At 43.6% G+C, this 20923-nt stretch overlaps 1 long non-coding RNA gene across 1 annotated transcript in view; it reads left to right on the top strand.

Annotated features, from left to right (window-relative positions):
* The window catches only part of LOC137334394 (uncharacterized), a 69577-nt gene extending 49017 nt beyond the window's left edge, over positions 1-20560 (top strand). The window contains exon 4 of the long non-coding RNA XR_010966135.1: positions 19896-20560. This is a non-coding gene — a long non-coding RNA (uncharacterized lncRNA). The remainder of the gene's footprint in view (positions 1-19895) is intronic.
* Positions 20561-20923: the final 363 nt, after the last annotated feature.

Raw genomic sequence — 20923 nt, 5'->3', positions numbered from 1 at the left:
TGTAACCTTTCTATGATTCTATGTATCACAACTAAGCCCGGTTCTGTCCTCACCTAATGTCCGCACATGCACAAGATCCAGCAAAAGTTAGTGAATAACAAAAAGGAAGAGGAATTACTGCCACACCGTCCAAGAGCAACTAACTCAGCAAGCACAGACCAGGAATCAAATCTGGGACCTCTGGTCCATATGATTCAGTTCTTTTACCAATTGAACCATTGTGCAAACCCAAAGACTGTAGTTGACTGCCTTGTGCTGTTCAGTGATACCTTCAAAATAAGAGGGTAACTACCAAGTAAGGCCCATGAGAGAAACTGGGGCAGACCAGACCCTACCAATTTGACCTCACTGCTTCAAAGAACAAGGTCATCTATATTTCAATTGTCATAGTGACTCCTAGGATAGCAGGATAATGGCCAACAAGGTAACGGTCAGCAATCATTCATGTTTTACTTTAATGTGAGTGAAGCCAATTGTTGACAAAACAAATCTAATCTAATCATAAAATAAAAAATCTGTCCCATGCATTGTGAAAGTTAATCAATAATGCTTTTCTTAATGTATTTAGTGACATAAGTCTAGATGGAAATTCCATTGAGGTGCATAATAAGGCGGCAATTAAATCAAGCCAATTAAGGCAGCAATCAATATTAATGTAAATATTAAACATATCTGGCCATATAATTAGGACATACATTGAGAAAGAGAGAATATTGTTAAACATGGAAAATCTAAGATGACATGTGGCTGTAAAACAAGAATATACAATTAGGTATTGACGAGGTCCAGTAACTGAGATTGTCTATGAGAATCCAAGGTCCACTAACATTTCACGTTAATATTTATTAATCAGTTCCTTGAAACACAATACAATGCTCAATTCAGGAATTAAAATGTATTATGCTTTCATATCGCACCAGTCATAAAAACATCAGTGTTGCATCATGGTCTTGGGCTTGGATGGTAAGTAGCTCCTATGAGGGGTCAAAGGGTAAATAGTGCCTTCTGGGGCTCGAAGGATAAATAATGGCTTCTGGAAGGTAAATAGCACCTCCTGCGTTAGCTGCCAGGTTCCTCATCCTGAGCTAGCCTGTCTCAGTTTGATTGACAGCCCCTGGGTTCCTCATTTGTGACTGTGATCAATGAATTGAATGTTAATGAAAAATATAAATTAAGTCCATCAAAGATTTCTAGAGAAGAGACCCTAATAAATCCTTTAGAAAGAATTTTTTAAAATGCGGAAAGTTGAATCTGTTTGTGCTTGACGTGACTCCACTGTAAGACAGTGCCATGAATTGTTAGTATCAAAGTAACCTGTCACTGTCATTCAACTAATTCCCAGGGTTACGGTTAAGATCCTCAATGTGTAGGCCAAAGAGGTATTCCTTCTTGCCTAATCCCTCAGAGACCCTTACAATCAATCATCACTGTTCTGGCGTGCCAATACCAAAGAGCTGATTGGGATCAAATGGTCAGATGAGTGATGAGCGCCTAGAAAGCCATGTACACTAACCCCCGTACCCTGCAGGGCAGTCTGCAATCAATAAAAATACTTTTGTTTCTTCAAATGCAGAACCAGAGGCAAAGGGCATTCTTCAGCTATGTGCTGTTCCCCTTTAAACAGTTTAATTTCCATTAAGACCAGGCTTCAGCTGGAGTTACTGACTCAAGGCATTTGCTCCAAACCAAACCATGGGTGGGGGTGGGGGGGAGGAAATAGCACTTCGAGCACATTTTGATCTGACATACATCCTCATTATTGTATTCAGAGCTGAAAATACTGTGCCTTTGCTTGGTGTATTATCACAGCACTGATAGGAGACAATACAGTGCCAATAAACTGATACGAAAATAGGTCTGCGTTAGCACAGATTGTATTTCCTGCCACATACATATTATTGGTTAAAACTTCCATACAAACCACTTGTGAGGGGAAAAAAAATCAGTTTCAAAAAATAGAATAGGTTCCATTTTCATGCTGCCCATTAGCACGTGTTCATTTGCACAGGATTCGTGGTACTCTTAAATCCCAGCTTGTCCACAGTGATTGCCATATCATGGACATATCCAATAAAAATGAAAACATTTGGAGGCCTGTGTGATATTGCCCTAAATTAGACATTGGCCTTTCTAGGACCAGAGTTCAAATTCAGCCCCCTTTCATAGGATCAAGACCTCCTCTATCTTCAGTTCCTAGTGGGTTTGGGCTCACAGGACAAAACTGGCCCCTAATTTTGGCACTGAATTGACATTTCCACTTAGAGATGCCACAGGATGGCAGGTGTGATAAAAGAAAAACGTCATCCTTGCGCAATAAGGGGTCCTCTTCTGAAGTTGAAGTTGAGGCACGTTGTAGAGCAGAGGTGGGGCAGCTTTGCTCTGCATCTAACTGTGCTATATCTGACTTCAAAGTGATTGATGCTAATACTGGGTGGGGGCAATTTTAACTCAAGTCGCCCGTAGGGAGACTGATGAGATCGGGTGCAATGCTGGCAGCCGTCATCGTCATTTTTTACCAGCCCATGAACTACCAAATTTTTTAAAATTTCAATTTCACAACTTGCCATTGTGCGATTTAAACTCACAACTTCTGGGTTGCTAGTTCCACTACCATAGCCATTAGGCTATTATACTGTTTGAAACTAGTCAGCACTAAATTTAAGGCAGGCAACTCTCGCTCTCTGTGTCTGTTTTTATTTTCAGCTTTGTCCAGACAGTTTTTTCATTTTTTGGCTAGATGGGAAGTCAAAGGCTTCACCCTTGACCCTCCTGCAGCTTGCCTTGCTCCGGGGATTTGCCATTCGAACTGCCAATTAAACCTGCCATGGCCTCCTAGGACTGGACTTCTCGCAGCTGACTTCCACTGAGCTCACATGAATGAAGCCATTCTAATATATTATTTGTGAATCTTTACTGGAATGGCTATAACAAACCTCCATTGTCTCAAGCTGATGCGGGGAGCACCATTCCAGATAGGCACTTCATCTGAATCTACTCTGCATTCCTGAAAGCTGTGAGCTGTGGATTTAACTTCTTGTGAGACAAATTTAACTTAACAGCACATTTTAACGTAAACTTTTCCTAAATTCCTCCTCAGCCAAATAGCCAAAAATCCTGAAATGTGACAGCATCCAAAATCGAAAAGTGTTCCATTCCATTTCCCAGTGCGAATATTCCTTTGATGAGCAGAAAATTTACAAAATACTCCCCAGATGGGATACATAACCTTACAGAATATATTATATAATACGATACATGATGTAATAGCATCATCTCTGAAATATTTCCAACAGAGTTGACATCACATCGAAAAACAGGCACCATTGCTGTCACAGTGACATCACTAGAACCTTTCTACATTCGTGCATCAATTCAGTTCCAATATAAAAGGAAAATTTATATCCAACTCTTAGCATTTTAATTTGAATAGGGTACGGTAGCATAGTGGTTATGTTACTAGACGAGCAATCCAGACGCCTGGACTAATAATCTAGAGTCATGAGTTCAAATCCCACCACAGCAGCTGGGGAATTTAAATTCAATTAATTAAATAAAATCTGGAATTAAAATAAAACTAGTATCATTAATGGTGGCCATGAAACTACCGGATTGTCGTAAAAACACATCTGGTTCACTAATGTCCTTTAGGGAAGGAAACCTGCCGTCCTTACCCGGTCTGGCCGATATGTGACTCCAGACCCACAGCAATGTGGTTGATTCTTAATTGCCCTCTGAAATGGCCTAGCAAGCCACTCGGTTGTAAAATCTCGCTACGAAAAGTCATAATAAGAATAAAACCGGAGGGACCACCCGGCATCGGACCACTAGGCACCGGACACGACAAAGGCAAACCAAGCCCAGTCGACCCTGCAAAGTCCTCCTCACTAACATCTGGGGACTTGTGCCAAAATTGGGAGAGCTGTCCCACAGACTAGTCAAGCAACAGCCTGACATAGCCACAGTCACAGAATCAAACCTTACAGCCAACGTCCCAGACTCTTCCATCACCATCCCTGGGTATGACCCATCCCACCGGCAGGACAGACCGACCAGAGGTGGCAGTACAGTGATATACAGTCAGGAGGGAGTGGCCCTGGGAGTCCTCAACATTGACTCTGGACCCCATGAAATCTCCTGGCACCAGGTCAAACATAGGGAAGGAAACCTCCTGCTGATTACCACCTACCGCCCTCCCTCAGCCGATGAATAAGTCCTCCTCCATTTTGAACACCACTTGGAGGAAGCATTGAGGGTAGCAAAGGCACAGAGTGTACTCTGGGTGGGAGACTTCAATGTCCATCACCAAGAGTGGCTCGGTAGCACCACTACTGACCGAGCTGGCCGAGTCCTGAAGGACATAGCTGCCAGACTGGGCCTGCAGCAGGTGGTGAGCGAACCAACACGAGGGAAAAACTTACTTACTTGACCAATCTACCTGTCGCAAATGCATCTGTCCGTGACAGATCTTGGTAGGAGTGACCACCGCACAGTTCTCGTGGAGACGAAGTCCCGTCTTCACACTGAGGACACCATCCAACGTGTTGTGTGGCACTACCACCGTGCTAAATGGGATAGATTCAGAACAGATCTGGCAGCTCAAAACTGGGCATCCATGAGGCGCTGCGAGCCATCAGCAGCAGCAGAATTGTATTCCAGCACAATCTGTAACCTCATGGCCCGGCATATTCCTCACGACTACCATTATCAACAAGCCAGGGGATCAACCCTGGTTCAATGAGGAGTGTATAAGAGCACGCCAGGAGCAGCACCAGGCATACCTAAAAATGAGGTGCCAACCTGGTGAAGCTACAACTCAGGACTACATGCATGCTAAACAGTGGAAGCAACATGCTATAGACAGAGCGAAGCGATTCCACAACCAACGGATCAGATCAAAGCTCGACAGTCCTGCTACATCCAGTCGTGAATGGTGGTGGACAATTAAACAACTAACGGGAGGAGGAGGCTCTGCAAACATCCCCATCCTCAATGCTGGCGGAGTCCAGCACGTGAGTACAAAAGACAATGGTTGAAGCGTTTGCAACCATCTTCAGCCAGAAGTGCCGAGTGGATGATCCATCTCGGCCTCCTCCCGATATCCCCACCATAACAGAAGCCAGTCTTCAGCCAATTCGATTCACTCCACACAATATCAAGAAACGGCTCAGTGCACTGCATACAGCAAAGGCTATGGGCCCTGACAACATCCCGGCTGTAGTGCTGAAGACTTGTGCTCCAGAACTAGCTGCGCCTCTAGCCAAGCTGTTCCAGTACAGCTACAACACTGGCATCAACCCGACAATGTGGAAAATTGCCCAGGTATGTCCTGTCCACAAAAAGCAGGACAAATCCAATCCGCCCAATTACCGCCCCATCAGTCTACTCTCAATCATCAGCAAAGTGATGGAAGGTGTCGTCAAAAGTGCTATCAAGCACTGTTGACGACACCAATAACCTGCTCACCGATGCTCAGTTTGGGTTCCGCCATGACCACTCAGCTCCAGACATCATTACAGCTTTGGTCCACACCTGGACAAAAGAGCTGAATTCCAGAGGGGAGGTGAGAGTGACTGCCCTTGATATCAAGGCAGCATTTGACAGAGTGTGGCACCAAGGAGCCCTAGTAAAATGGAAGTCAATGGGAATCAGGGGGAAATCTCTCCAGTGGCTGGAGTCATATCTAGCACAAAGGAAGATGGTAGTGGTTGTTGGAGGCCAATCATCTCAGCCCCAGGACATTGCTGCAGGAGTTCCTCAGGGCAGTGTCCTAGGCCCAACCATCTTAAGCTGCTTCATCAATGACCTTCCCTCCATCATAAGGTCAGAAATGGGGATGTTCGCTGATGATTGCACAGTGTTCAGTTCCATTCGCAACCCCTCAAATAATGAAGCAGTCCGAGCCCGCATGCAGCAAGACCTGGACAACATCCAGGCTTGGGCTCATAAGTGGCAAGTAACATTCGCGCCAGACAAGTGCCAGGCAATGACCATCTCCATCAAGAGAGAGTCTAACCACCTCCCCTTGACATTCAACGGCATTACCATCGCCGAATCCCCCACCATCAACAACCTGGGGGTCACCATTGACCAGAAACTTAACTGGACCAGCCATATCAATACTGTGGCTACAAGAGCAGGTCAGAGGCTGGGTATTCTGCGGCGAGTGACTCACCTGACTCCCCAAAGCCTTTCCACCATCTACAAGGCACAAGTCAGGAGTGTGATGGAATACTCTCCACTTGCCTGGATGAGTGCAGCTCCAACAACACTCAAGAAGCTCGACACCATCCAGGACAAAGCAGCCCACTTGATTGGCACCCCATCCACCACCCTAAACATTCACTCCCTTCACCACCGACGCACTGTGGCTGCAGTGTGTACCATCCACAGGATGCACTGCAGCAACTCGCCAAGGCTTCTTCGACAGCACCTCTCAAACCCGCAACCTCTACCACCTAGAAGGATAAGAGCAGCAGGCACATGGGAATACCACCACCTGCACGTTCCCCTCCAAGTCACACACCATCCCGACTTGGAAATATATCGCCGTTCCTTCATCGTCGCTGGGTCAAAATCCTGGAACTCCCTTCCTAACAGCACTGTGAGAGAACCTTCACCACACAGACTGCAGCGGTTCAAGAAGGCGGCTCACCACCACCTTCTCTCGGGCAATTAGGGATGGGCAATAAATGCTGGCCTCACCAGCAACGCCCACATCCCATGAACGAATAAAAAAAAGCAACTTGTGGCATAAATAGCACATGTGATATAGCATGTGGAATATAATTTACCATCATTTAATCCTTGCTTTGTCACTCATGAATTATCATTTAACAAATTGAGTTACATCCTATAAATACCCTTACCCTTTGTCTTCTATTTTCACCTCTGAAAGTGAAATAAAAGGTTTGTCAATTTATTCTGGATCACTTAAAAAATCTCAACGCTTTGGTCATACACTTTCTCATTCATATGAACAGGACATTAACCACATCAGCATAAGCTGACAGGTAACTCAAATCTGGCGTGCACAGTTTGTATCGGAATCCCTCATATACAGTGGAAATGGGATATATGTTCCAGGAAGTTTAAGGGGCCATTTCCTTTCTGTTTGCTGAAAATAAGAAAAAAAATTCTCAAATATAGTTCTAAGGCCAATTGGAACCTGGCCCATTTGTGGTCAGGGCCTGCAAGTCCATAGGAATGTTAGCAGTGGCGCAGAGCTGAGAGGCTTGTTCAGAGGCGGAACTACTTTATTTTTAAAATCAGTTGAAGCTTGAGGGATTATACTAATAGCGACAGTGGAACAGAGAGGAAATCCTATGTGGGTGCAATTTAATTCCAGTGTTATTTTAGTGTACTGTTATATAATAGCACATTACTTTTACCATAGCTGCATTAAAAGTAACCAATGGGCTTTCACAGCACATCTGTGGTATGAATGCGAGCTATTACTCTGGGTCTTTTATACGATGCAGCTGCCTGGTGGAAGGTCCATTGCACGATATGGGATGCTCCCAGCAGCGACTTTTTAATTTCTTCACATGCCATCAATAAAATGTAGTGGGCCTTTGGTGTTGTTTGATTATATGTCTGTTAAATAAAGAGAAGTTTTCTGTTAAAAAGAAATCTATTTCAGTTTTCTTTCTGCTTCTTGTTAAATTGAAAACATATGACACATCCATGGCTCAGCATTATGTGTGGGTTTGTGCTTTCATCCCACTTGTGAGTAAGACCCACGTAACTCATTGGTGACTACTAAGTACGTTACATGTGGTTGATTTTGTTTTGGTCTAAGATTTCATACATGACTATCAAGTGGGGGTAGAAACTAACTAATGCAAGGCCATACACTGCATAGTTATCTGAATGTTATCCTCACATCTCTTTTAAATGCCAGTATTCCAGGAATTTTATCGTAAGGATACTAGTTGAGCTAATCATAGGGAAATCAATAATTTAATGAAAGTCATAACCGATACCATATTTGACTGGATATAAGATACAATTCCTATTCCCATTTCCATGGGAAAGTGACTCTTAGTCATTATTACACGGCTTCGGCACTGCAATTGGAAAGCAGCTGTTTGTTAACAGTGGGTCAGTGAAGCTCCATCATCAACCCCTTTGGAATATCCTTTATCTGAGATGGTCTTGCATTGTAATATGGAAACTGCTGACTGCCAATGACTTCATGTGGGCTTGCTTGGAAGTCATCTTGTTTCTCCCGCAGCCAAATAGCTAGTCTTTCAACCGCTATATCTCCATTAATACATTCCACCATTATGCTGATCACAAAGCAAAATCTGTGTACCAGGTACACCTAATGCTAAAATGATTATAAGATTTACACTTGGCAGGTTTATCAGAGAAGTGCACATCAATTTTGATTTTCATGACATCAAACTTTTTGTTGGTTAAACTTCAAAGTTTGTGGAGGAAGAATACATATAATTAGTGTGGAGTGAGATGAAGCAGGGCAGGTTAGACCTTAAGCAGGGCTTGTCAGAACTGAAAGGAAGGAACGCCCTATGCTGATTCATTGCTGTCTCATAAAACAGGTGCTGATGTTTGGCAAAGATAAATGTAAGAAAACACCAAGGTATGTCATCTAAACCAAATAAAGTTAAATATTAGGTTTTTCACAATTTCTGTTCTTGTACTTTTCCATACAGTGTATTGTTTAAGAATCAAAGGCAACAAGGTTACAGACTCCCTTTAAATAAAAATGTCACTGACTCAAAGTCAGCAATTATCATTTTATGTTGAAACACGCTCCACCTTGAAAACGAATGTAAAAACAACCAAGAATGTTGATCATAGATGATAATTAGATCTTTTAAATTTGTAAAAATACAGTATGACTCAATACAGGATTGTAATTCTACTGTTGCAGGTACACGTGCAAGTCTTAACTCAGCCAAAATTCAAACTGCAAGTCATTAGGCCTTTCATTAGAGGCCACAGAGAGCTGCTTGGGACTATAAACAAAAGGCTCAAGGATCAAGAGAAGTATTTCCTGCTGTCTGCCTAATGGGGTGCAGGCCCTAGGCTTCAGGCATCTCTTGCTGGCTGTCAAACAGTCTGCTTAGCTGATAATTTGCAGCATTCAATTCTAACTAATATATAGGAGATTGCCACTTAGAATACTTGGATGCATAAAAAGGCCCTGCAAACTACAAATAGAAACCAGATAAAGGGGAAATCCCATGCTCCAGATCTTTGACCACCCGGTGCGGTGGTGGTGGGGGGGTGGGGCGGGCACGTCGGAGGACCTCCTCGAGGGTCTGCTCCTAGGCCTGGCCAAGGTGGCCATTTACAGGTCCAGGTTGGACGTGGCCCATAGAGGTGGTTGCTTTGGATGCCTGCCTCTCTTCCACAGCCTTGTCTGCGCTCGGGTGGCCCTGGGGAAGGAGCATGCGGTGTCCGCTTGAGGCCTTCCGCGACTGGTGGGCACCGCAGGAACTGGAGTGTGTACTGAACACAGACAATAATATTATTTAAGTTATAAGTGTCCTTTGTTTCATGGTTTAGTCCTTTGTTAGTTGTGCCCCTCTAAAAGGGAGCACTTTTGCTTGGTTTTTGTTCAATGACACTGGGGCAACCCAGTGTCTCCTTATAGGTTCACTAGAAAAGGTATACTTTTGAAGCTTTAGAAAGAAAAGATAAAGGGAAATTCCACAATAGTCAACAAGTTAAAGAGACAGAATAGCATTCGGTTTCTTCTTGGTTGAACATGCCTTGAATCTTTAAATCCATCCACAAACAGACCTAAGCATCATTCTCTTGTACATATCCAGGCCTTCATCATAAAAGTCAACATATTTCAGGTAAACTCATCACAAAAGGGTGACATTAACACTACAAAAATAAAACAGACCTATTTGTACATCTGTAAAATTATATTATAGTCTGGTGCTCCAAGGGCCCTGTACCTAGCAAGAGAACTCATGGTTTGCTCTATTCACACAATACCAAAACATTTTAAATCTTGGGAATTCCAGCACCCACGACTTCGACTCCACGCACGGATATGACAATTTAACAGAAACAAAATGGAACATTTCACACTTTTTTCAGGTGGACCAACCTATTTTCCTGAAACACTGGACTTGAACATTTTAGAAATCTTTTTAAGACATACTGGCCTAGATTTCTGGCTGATTTCTCAATGGATCTGGGATGTAGAAAGGCTTTGGGATGCAACTCTCCTACTGCATCCCCCATTTCCCAGGTGCATTAAAAACAACATATTTACTTTTATGCATGTTGTTTGTACACTGGATGCAAGGAACATCCATTAGGCCCAGGTGGCAGGCATTCTACCGTCAAAGGAGAAACATTTTTATTCTGCCAGGACCAGTGCAACCAGAGTATTACGTTGCATAGGCTGAAGAGAAGCCGTAAAGTTAAAGACAACATTTTTCAATCTTGGAAGTAAGATGGAGGCAGTTTGCATCTCCAACGGAGACCTGCCACAGCAAAACCCTGCCCCCCAATTTGGTGCAATTCCCTGGCAAAGGCAAGGGAGTCCGCCTCCAAAATGTAAATGATCTCAAAGCGGAACGATCAGCCAAGGTCAGAGGCATATCTCTGTGGCCAGCAGAAGCCCTGCTACCACCCTCTTCCTCTCAACCCCCAGTTGAAGGAGAGTACAAGATCCCGTCCACTGATTTTCCCAGATGTAAGAGTACATTGCAGCAAGTTACACCTGAACAAATGTCTTTTGATCTTGGACCATGCATCAAAGGGAGGAATCCTTTAGCTCATGTACAAGTAATAACCGATTTTATCAACACACTGCACCAGACTAATAACAATACATTTCATCTGATTTCATTCTGCTCAAAGTTATCTTCCAAATACAGTTCCCAAATTGCTATTCGTTGGCGTCAGTAAGGGTAATCCTCATGAACGCTGATCACATGATAAAATTGAGCCGATGATATAACAAAGGTGAATGAAATCAGAAGCGGACTGACCATACGGGAAATCGGGAGATTTCCCTGAGTGCCCCCATGAATTGTTCCATTGCTCTGTATTATCAGTGACCCCCTTTTACTGTGAGAATCCATGCCTTTTCAGGAGAGCCAGTCTGCCCTTGAATGAAATAGTTACAATTGGATCACAGTAATAACTAGCATGTTTGCAAATCTTAATTGATTATAGTTCTCAGTAGAATCACAGGCTCCAAATCGATCATACACTCATCATTCTTCTTAAACAGACAACAGCTATTACCATTACTGTGTGTCCAGAGTCTAAAACAAGATTAGCAAAGGAAATACAGTGCAGAACTTGTCACCATGATAGTGATGCAGAAACATGCCAGATTGTTCACCTTGTCAAGCAGAAGAATTCCAATTTTACTTTGTACATAGAAAAGAGTATTTAGATAGAGCTAGGAATTGAAATCCTGTCAACTAACAATCTTTTTATGTTTGTTAAGCGATCAAGTAAAGCAGAAATACCATTAGCTCTTGTGCGGAGATCAAAAGGCGACTTTGTATCATTACATTTTACCAGTTAAATTGTACCTACAGGACAGCAATTGCTCACCTGCATGTAAAGCAACTGTGAATCGAAGGAGGGACTGAGATACAACACTTGCACATACTGTACTCAGCTAACAGAACATTCTATTATTCAAATATTCCATTCATTGAGGTTGTATGGTGGTTTTGCCTCTCTGAAATGTTGCAGTCATATGGATATATTACTGTATGCACTGCTGTGAAATGTGTGCGGTCTATTTTTATTTCTACCCGCTGAGCAAATGTGTTTGAATGCAACACTTTTGAAATTAATTTTCAGTTTTCACTATACCGAATGAAGGTGCTTTGACAGTTCATGCGGCCATTTGTGACTCCTCATATCTGGAGCATGCTTTTGCAATGCTGGTGACATTACCATAACACCAGTATATTGTGAAACTCCATCTGTCATTCATGTCAATGAGAAGTGGAGTTAATTGAAAACATTTAAATATTGGAATTCCCAATAGTATTTAACACTTTGAAGTCAGCAAGTGATTGGAGGTTTCAGTGTCTCCAACAATTTTCTTTCATTGAGTCGATCAGTAAGCTCTTGTGAGGTGCAGAAGAAGTGAGGGGCACTGCACTGCCATCACACGCTTTGTCAAGCACTTGTGCACAGTCAACGGGGCCGACTTTCACTTTGGGGCAGCCAAACAGCAGAGCGTTCACCTGCCCAAGTGATTGAGGAGGCCTGGACCATTTTGAACTTGGGCCTCATTTAAATCTCACTGGCGAGATCCACTTCCTGAATGGGCATCCTGCTACAGCTCACTGGATCTGGACCAGTGCAAAAGCAGGTGGCTCGAACGCAGCGATAGCCTGCAGGTATGTCCTGGGGATAGGGAGGTGAATGCAAGGGTGGGGGAAGGACAACCCAGGCTGGCAGCGACCTGCAGTATTTTTGTGGAGCACACCTCCTCCTCTTGGTTCCACAACAATATAACCCAGAAACTTTTCTAGACCGTATTTGGTGCGGCCAGCAGTAGTCAATTTAAGGACAGTTGGTTTGGCTGCTCAACGCCGGGACACATGGGCGGAGAGTGCCCTGCAAATTTTTCCTTTTCAAGTATTATCCAATTCGCTTTTGAAAGTTGTAATGAATCCTACCAGGAAACCTCTACTGTATTAACTACACGTATCCTTCACCCACCAGTCAATGGAAAAGAAAATCGGACACGGTGCAAAATGAGCTGTCAATTTGCTTTCAGCCCGTTTCGCTCCACTGGCACAGATCAATTTCATCCTCATTACGTCTTGCTGCATTTCAATTGGAATCAAGTCTTAGAATTGTCCTTGAGTCACGCACAGATTGTGTTAGCTAAGATACTTTCCACTGACTGGAACACAAATATCTATTAAAATGGAGCTGATGAACCACAAAAACTGTGTAGAACTGGTAATTTTCAGTCTGTGACTATCTTAAACATGTCTGGCAACTTCTAGTGGAGTGGATTCACGTATGAAGCGGAAGTGCAGCAAAGTCTGCTAGATGAATTCATGTGAACCGCAGTCAACCTATAATATATGGAGTTGGTAACGCTGTTGCATCCCAGTCCATTGACATCAATGAGTAAAGCTGTAACAGTAATGGCAACGCCTGTTGTTACTTTCTCCAGATGTGCATAGAAACATAGGAATATAGAAAACAGGAGCAAGAGTAGGCCATTCGGCCCTTCGGGCCTGCTCCGCCATTCAAAATGATCATGGCTGATTGTCTAACTCAGTACCCTGTTCCCGCTTTTTCCTCATATCCCTTGATCCCTTTAGCATTGAGAAATATATCTATCTCCTTCTTCAATACATCTAATGACTTGGCCTCCACTGCCTTCTGTGGTAGAGAATTTCACAGGTTCATCACCCTCTGAGTGAAGAAATTTCTCCTCATCTCGGTTCTAAATGGCATAAGCCATATCCTGAATCTGTGACCCCTGGTTCTGGACTCCCCAGCCATCGGGAACATCCTCCCTGCATCTAGTCTGTCTAGTCCTGTTAGCATTTTATATGTTGCTTCGATGAGATCACCTCTCATTCTTCTAAACTCTAGTGAATATAGGCCTAGTCGACCCAATCTCTCCTCATACATCAGTCCTGCCATCCCAGGAATCAGTCTGGTAAACCTTCATTGCACTCCCTCCATGGCAAGGACATCCTTCCTCAGATAAGGAGACCAAAACTGCACACAATACTCCAGATGTGGTCTCACCAAGGCCCTGTATAACTGCAGTAAGACATCCCTGCTCCTGTACTCAAATCCTCTTGCAACGAAGGCCAACATGTCATTCGCCTTCCTAACTGCTTGCTGCACCTGAATGCTCGCTTTCAGCGACTGGAGTACAAGGACACCCAGGTCCCATTGCATCTCCCCATTTCCCAATCTATCACCATTCAGATAATAATCTGCCTTTCTGTTTTTACAACCAAAGTGGATAACCTCTCATTTATCCACGTTATACTGCATCTGCCATGTTCTTGCCCACTCACCCAACTTGTCTAAATCATATTGGAGCCTCTTTGCATCCTCCTCACAGCTCACATTCCACCCCTGCTTTGTGTCATCTGCAAACATAGAAATGTTACATTTAGTTTCCTCATCCAAATCATTGATATATATTGTGAATAGCTGGGGCCCAAGCACTGATCCCTGCGGTACCCCACTAGTCACTGCCTGCCACCCAGAAAAAGACTTGTTTATTCCTAATCTCTGTTTCCTATCTGTCAACCAATTCTCAATCCATGCCAGTATATACCCCCAATCCCATGTGCTTTAATTTTGCACACTAACCTCTTGTGTGGGACCTTATCAAAAGCCTTCTGAAAATCCAAGTACACCACATCCACTGGTTCTCCCCTATCTATTCTACTAGTTACATCCTCAAAAAACTCCAGTAAACTTGTTAAGCATGATTTCCCTTTCATAAACCAATGCTGACTTTGTCCAATCCCGTTAATGCCTTCCAAGTGTTCTGTTATCACATCTTTTATAATAGACTCTAGCATTTGAATCATCGACAGCTACAGGTGAGGTGCCTGAAGATTGGAGGGTAGCAAATGTTGTGCCTTTGTTTAAGAAGGGTGGCAGGGAAAAGCCTGGGAACTACAGACCGGTGAGCCTGACATCTGTAGTGGGTAAATTGTTAGAGGGTATTCTGAGAGACAGGATCTACAGGCATTTGGAGAGGCAGGGACTGATTAGGAACAGTCAGCATGGTTTTGTGAGAGGAAAATCATGTCTCACGAATTTGATTGAGTTTTTTGAAGGGGTAACCAAGAAGATAGATGAGGGCTGTGCAGTAGATGTGGTCTACATGGACTTTAGCAAAGCCTTTGACAAGGTACTGCATGGTAGGTTGTTACATAAGGTTAAATCTCACGGGATCCAAGGTGAGGTAGCCAATTGGATACAAAATTGGATTGACGACAGAAGACAGAGGGTGGTTGTAGAGGGTTGTTTTCAAACTGGAGGCCTGTGACCAGCGGTGTGCCTCAGGGATCGGTGCTGGGTCCGCTGTTATTTGTTATTTATATTAATGATTTGGATGAGAATTTAGGAGGCATGGTTAGTAAGTTTGCAGATGACACCAAGATTGGTGGCATTGTGGACAGTGAAGAAGGTTATCTAGGATTGCAACGGGATCTTGATAAATTGGGCCAGTGGGCCGATGAATGGCAGATGGAGTTTAATTTAGATAAACGTGAGGTGATGCATTTTGGTAGATCGAATCGGGCCAGGACCTACTCCGTTAATGGTAGGGCGTTGGGGAGAGTTATAGAACAAAGAGATCTAGGAGTACAGGTTCATAGCTCCTTGAAAGTGGAGTCACAGGTGGATAGGGTGGTGAAGAAGGCATTCAGCATGCTTGGTTTCATTGGTCAGAACATTGAATACAGGAGTTGGAATGTCTTGTTGAAGTTGTACAAGACATTAGTTAGGCCACACTTGGAATACTGTGTACAGTTCTGGTCACCCTATTATAGAAAGGATATTATTAAACTAGAAAGAGTGCAGAAAAGATTTACCAGGATGCTACCAGGACTTGATGGCTTGACTTATAGGGAGAGGTTGGAAATAACTGAGACTTTTTTCCCTGGAGAGTAGGAGGTTTAGGGGTGATCTTATAGAAGTCTATAAAATAATGAGGGGCATAGATGAGGTAGATAGTCAAAATCTTTTCCCAAAGGTAGGGGAGTCTATAACGAGGGGACATAGATTTAAGGTGAGAGGGGAGAGATACAAAAGGGTCCAGAGGGGCAATTTTTTCACTCAAAGGGTGGTGAGTGTCTGGAACGAGCTGCCAGAGGCAGTAGTAGAGGCGGGTACAATTTTGTCTTTTAAAAAGCATTTGGACAGTTACATGGGTAAGATGGGTATAGAGGGATATGGGCCAAGTGCAGGCAATTGGGACTAGCTTAGTGGTATAAACTGGGCGACATGGACATGTTGGGCCGAAGGGCCTGTTTCCATGTTGTAAACTTCTATGATTCTATGATTCTATGATTTTCCCCACTACTGATGTTAGGCTAACTGGTCTGTTATTCCCTGTTTTTTCTCTCCCTCCTTTTTGAAATAGTGGGGTTACATTTGCCACCCTCCAATCTGTAGGAACTGTTCCAGAGTCTATAGAATTTTGGAAGATGATCACCAATGCATCCATTATTTCCAGGGCCACTTCCTTTAGTACTCTGGGACGTAGATTATCAGGCCCTGTGGATTTGTCAACCTTTACCCCATTAATTTCCCTAGCACTATTTTTTTACTAATATTGGTTTCCTTCAGTTCCTCCCTCGCACTAGACCTTTGGTTCCCTAACATTTCTGGGAGGTTATTTGTGTCCTCCTTTGTGAAGACAGAACCAAAGTATGTGTTTAATTGTTCTGCCATTTCTTTGTTCCCCATTATAATTTCCCCCATTTCTGACTGTAAGGGACCTACATTTGTCTTCACTAATCTTTTTCTCTTGACAATTTATAGAAGCTTTTACAGTCAGTTTTTATGTTGCCTAATAGTTTACTCTCATACTCTATTTTTCCCCTCTTAATCAATCACTTTGTTCTCCTTTGCTGAATTCTGAACTGTTCCCAATCCTCAGGCTTGCCACTTTTTCTGGCAATTTTATATGTCTCCTCTTTGGATCTAATACTATCCCTAATTTCTTTTGTAAGCCAAGGTTGAGCCACCTTTCCTGTTTTATTTTTGCGCCAGACAGGAATGAATAATTGTTGTAATTCCTGCACACGTTCCTTAAATATTAGTCATTGCCTATCCACCATCATCCCTTTTCGTAAAGTTCCCCAATCTATCATAGCCAACTCGCACCTCATACTTTCGTAATTTCCTTTATTTAGATTCAGGACCTTCGTTTTGGATTCAACTACTTCACTCTTCATCTTAATGAGGAATTCTATCATGTTATGGTCGCTCTTCCATAAGGGATTCCACACAACAAGATTGTTAATTAATCCTTTCTCATTGCACAATACCCAGTCTAGGATCGCCTGGTCTCTAGTTGGTGCCTCAACATATTGGTCTAGAAATCCATCACGTACACACTCCAGGAATTCCTCCCCCACAGTATTATTGCTAATTTGGTTTGACCAATCTATTTGTAAATTAAAGACACCCATGATTATAGTTGTACCCTTCTTGCATGCGTCTCTAATTTCCTGTTTAATGCCCTCCCCTACATGTCCACTACTGTTTGGGGGCCTACAGAAAACCCCCACCAACGTTTTCTGCCCCTTGGTGTTTCTTAGCTCCACCCATACAGATTCCACATCGTGATTTTCCGAGCCAATATCCTTCCTCACTATTGCATTGATTTCCTCCTTTACTAACAACGCTACCCCACCTCCTTTCCCTTTTTGCCTATCCTTCCTAAATATTGAATACCCCTGGATGTTCATTTCCCATCCTTGGTCACCCTGTAGCCATGTCTCCATAATCGCAACTATATCATAACCGTTAATATCTATCTGCACTGTTAATTCATCTAGCTTATTCCAAATGCTCCGCACATTGAGACACAATGCCTTTCGACTTGTCTTTTAAAGATTGCTAGTCATCTTAGTTTTATTTTGCACTATGGCCCTATTTGTTTTTCGCCCTTGTTTTCTCTGCCTTCCACCAATGCTTCTTCTCTTTCTGTCTTTTGTTTCCATCCTTGTTTCCCCCTCCTCCGTCTCCCTACTCAGGTCCCCATCCCCCTGCCATTCTAGTTTAAACCTTCCCCAACAGCACTAGCAAACACCCCCGTGAGGATATCGGTCCTGGTCCTGCTCCGGTGTAATCCGTTCCGCTTGTACAGGCCCCACCTTCCCCAGAACCGGTCCCAATGTCCCAGGAATCTAAATCCCTCCCTCCTACACCATCCCTGCAGCCATGCATTCATCTGGTCTATTCTCCTGTTCCTATACTCACTAGCACGTGGCACTGGTAGTAATCCTGAGATCACTACCTTTGAGGTCCTGCTTTTTAATTTTTCTCCTAACTCCTTAAATTCACCTTGCAGGACCTCATCCCTTTTTTTCCCTATGTCGTTGGTACCAATCTGGACCACGACTACTGGCTGTTCACCCTCCCCCTCCAGAATACCCTGCAGCCGCTCCATGACATCCTTGATCCTAGAACCAGGGAGGCAACATACCATCCTGGAGTCACGTTTGCGACCGCAGAAACACCTATCTGTTCCGCCTACAATTGAATCCCCTATCACTATAGCCCTGCCACTCTTATTCCTCCCCTCCTGTGCAGCAGAGCCACCATTGGTGCCACAAACTTGGCTCTTGCTGCTTTCCCCTGATAAGCCATCTCCCCCAACAGTATCCAAAGAGGTATATCTGTTTGAGAGGGAGATGGCCCCAGGGGACTCCTGCTCTACCTCCCTAGTCCTTTTACTCTGCCTGGCGGCACTCATTCCTTTCTGCCTGTGTAATCTTTACCTGTGGTGTGACCACCTCACTGAACGTGCTATCCACGATAGTCTCAGCATCGCGGATGATCCACAGTGAATCCACCCGCAGCTCCAGCTCCGAAATGCGGTTAGCCAGTAGCTGCAGCTGGACACACTTCCTGCACACATGGTCGCCAGGGACACTGGTAGTGTCCATGACTTCCCACATAGTGCAGGAGGAGCATATCACGGGTGCAAGCTCTGCTGCCATGACTTGCCTTAGATTTACACTGCGTTCACCTCTCAGACTCTCCTCCTGCTCTCGGACTCTCCTTTTACACTGCACTCACCTCTTGGATTCTCCTCCCGCTCTCAGACTCTCCTTTTACACTGCGCTCACCTCTCAGACTCTCCTCCCACTCTAGGACTCTCCTTTTACACTGCACTCACCTCTCGGACTCTCCTCCCGCTCTCGGACTCTCCTTTTACACTGCGCTCACCTCTCGGACTCTCCTCCCGCTCTCGGACTCTCCTTTTACGCTGTGCTCACCTCGGAACCACTTTCGGGTTTGGGCCTCATTGAGATACCGCTAGTGTGCTGCAGGCACCAAGGGGGCACTCTGCTGCAGCTCACGGTTGTGGAAGGACGGTTCTCACACTAAGTCAGCTGGCAAGGTGGGCCTAGGGGATGGGAGGGCCAATCCCAAAAGGGGATGAGCATGTGCTGACAGCGGGCTGCAGTATTTTTGTGACTCCTAAACGGCCACCAGCAGACATTTTAAGGACCACTCACACCAAGTACAAATGGGCAGAGCTTGCATAGCATGTGCTCCATCCATTTGTATCTGAAAATTGCAATCGGGGCCCTACAACTGGTATAGGGCCCCGATTTGCATATTTAAGCAGCCTGAAACAGGCAGACGTGCTGCTCGCCCAGTTACCGGCCCACCTGAAAATTGCATCAGGTGGGCATTGGGTTTCTATGGGGTGGCCAAGGTGCCCCCAAGCCCCCAACAGCGCCTTCCAGCCATCGATTTTTCAAGCAAGAATCGGGCAGCCAGCAGTTAAAAATCAGCCCCCATCATTTCCTCCAACTAATGGCGACTGATGCCATGGAAGATTGAGTAGTATTAATAAAAGTCAACAAGGCCATAAAAAATGCATAGATGTAAGCATAATTTAGACAGAATCATAATACACGTAAAGCAACAATGGCCTAACAGGTCAAATTAAAAGTGTTTTCTACTGGGCCAGAAGATCATGGGTTCAAGTTCCTAATCTGTCTGTCATTAAAACCATTTGGCCAGATTGGGTCCATGTTGTCAGTTCTTTTCTGGGTCACTAGATGGAGAGGTACATGGAAGTGAAATGTTCCATCAGATGACGTGAGGATGTAATGGGGTGGGGTGGACTGAGGAAGACTAAACTGATATTAGCCCAGTCATTCACCTTGAATCATATTTTTTTCCAGCCAAACACTAAGTGCCACTGAGAGCAGCCATGGAGAAATCCAGGACCTAGACCATCCCATCCTCCAGAATGACTGAGAGGACACCAACGAATGATCGGCCCGTATGGAGAGATTGCCGAAGAAAAAAATATAACAATCTATAAAATATCTTACAACTTTGTTAAATAAGCTAATATTAGATAATGATATAAGATACCTCATGTGATCTCTATTAGGAACATAAGAAAAGTGAAGGATGAGAAAACATAATTTGGCCTATTGATGCTCATCCTTATAGTAGTCCAACTCTCTCAGCTTAACACTCAACTGCATTTTGAATGCCTATTAATATTGTTTTCCAACACCTTGCCTGACAGAATATTCCAGCTCTTTGAGAAAAGAAATCCTTTCTATTGTCTGTTTTAACGGTACGTTTCACCAATTTAATTTAAGTAATCTAGTTCTACCATCTGGGCTTACATTGAGGTAATACTCTGGGTTACTTTATATATACACTATTTCATATTTTACATACCTCAGTGAAGTCGTCCTTAATCTTGTCTCTAAACTGTACAGCCTGAGCTTCTCTAATATTTCCTCATCCTCTCCAATGAACGTACAACCTTTTTGTAACATAGTGTCCAGTATTAAACATAGTACTCCAGTTGTGGTCTGACCTTTATAAAGCCTTTGTGTGATCTCTGCAGGCTTGTGTTCTACTGTTCTGGCTTTATATCCCAATGAAGCCCCATATCAAGAACCTACATAATCTCTGCATGGGGGAATAATGAAGCCTTTCCAGTATGTTGATTCATTTTTCAATGAGCTACAAGCAGGAAATACCCATTTTGATCACAACTAAAAGAATTGGTTTTACTTGGTATAGGAATTGCATGTTCTACACAGTTTAGATTTATTCTAAGAATGAACAATATGAACATTTGAAAGAAGATAGTTTTGTTCCTGTTTGTAACAGTGATCACAGAAATAGACTAAGGAAATAAGTTAAAACTCTTTATTCTTTACAAATTGGAAGAATAAACTAAAAA

This window comes from Heptranchias perlo, chromosome 17 (assembly GCF_035084215.1).
Source record: "Heptranchias perlo isolate sHepPer1 chromosome 17, sHepPer1.hap1, whole genome shotgun sequence".
In the NCBI taxonomy this organism is placed as follows: Eukaryota; Metazoa; Chordata; class Chondrichthyes; order Hexanchiformes; family Hexanchidae; genus Heptranchias; species Heptranchias perlo.
The sequence above is the reverse complement of the archived record's forward strand: the minus strand, read 5'-3'. Positions and strand labels throughout refer to the sequence as shown.